The sequence below is a fragment of the Rhinopithecus bieti genome, unplaced genomic scaffold (assembly GCF_001698545.2).
Source record: "Rhinopithecus bieti isolate Rb0 unplaced genomic scaffold, ASM169854v2 scaffold_36417, whole genome shotgun sequence".
Classification (NCBI taxonomy): Eukaryota; Metazoa; Chordata; class Mammalia; order Primates; family Cercopithecidae; genus Rhinopithecus; species Rhinopithecus bieti.
In genome coordinates, this window is record NW_016815677.1 from 297,626 (window position 1) to 298,989 (window position 1,364).

Sequence of the window (1,364 nt, forward strand, 5' to 3'; positions counted from 1 at the left end):
GCTGTGGGAATGGGGTGGGAATGGAGGGTGGAGAGGAAGATGGTTTCTTGCAATTTAACAACTTAACAATGGGTTTAGAGAGCATCCCAGCGTCTACTCCCAACCATAACCACACATCTTCATCCCCGCCGGGTCAAAAAATACAGAAAAGAAAGAATCTACCACAGATACCCTTTTATTAGATCATAAGAGAGAAAGCTTGTAGACGCCTCATGAACTCACCCCTTCCACTGCTAAGTGCCAGAGCCTGGGCTGGACAATGTGGGAGAGGCCGGCTGGGCAAGTCTGTCTTCTAGGGAGGTCTCGGGTGTTTGGAGAAGGGAGATAGGGACACAATCCTCACAACAACTGCCAAAAGAAGTGTGAGCACATGGGGCAGAGGGAGCTTCAGTCACAGGGGAGGTGATTGGGACTGGAGAGAGATGTCCTGGAGGAGGTGGCTTGGACAGGTGGGTTCTGACTGGTGCCTATGGGAGAGGAGCCCATAGGAAGAGGAGAAAGCAGGATAGCTGGGGTTGAGTTGGGCTGAAGCTGGACCAGGAAGGGTGTGGCGAGAGATGAGGCTGAACCGGTGGGCGGGAGGAGGGGGGTCCCAGGTGTGAGGGAAAAGCAGCTCTGGTACCACTGTCGGCCCTGCCTTTTATTGTTAATCTCTCTTGTGAATTCAGGTGGGAAAAGGCCTGCTGAGAGTAGTGCCAGAATTCACAGGAGAAAGATTCTGTAATTTCTTTGAGCTCTGTGACTCTGGACAAAGTATTCAGTATTAATGCAGTTGACCATGACGTCTTCTGTGTGCGCGACTGACAGACCAAATTACCTTTCCTTATCTCCTGGCGAGAAAAAAGGACCATTTACTTGACATATTTCATAATCATTTCACCTGCTTGCCCCCTACGGACAGCGTTGGTGACCCGGCCCCCTCCTCTCCCATACGATGCAGGAAGTATGTCGTCTAATAAGCCCAGTTTCTAAAGAATGTTTTTAATCTTGGAATAGTGAGTGTGATTTTCGATTGTATTTTTAATTCTCTATCTACTCTTTTAAAAGCACACGCTTTTGTTCTAATTCTCATCTTAGCTCATCAGGGTCAGGAGGAAGCGTGGACATTTTCCATTCCAGGGATCTGTTTAGCATTTGACAGGTAAGGCCCAAAGAAAAGGCATGGGCCAGAACACCACAGGGCAGCTTGGGGCAGACCAGGAATTCTAGATTCAGGGCTGTATGCCCTCCATGCCCAGTGGGCACCATTCTGTAGGTGGTGCCCTAGCCTGGTAACTACAAAACCTCAGAGCATTTTTTCTAATTGTGGTAAAATACACATAACAAAAAATCTACCATCTTACCTTTTTTTTTTTTTTTTTTTT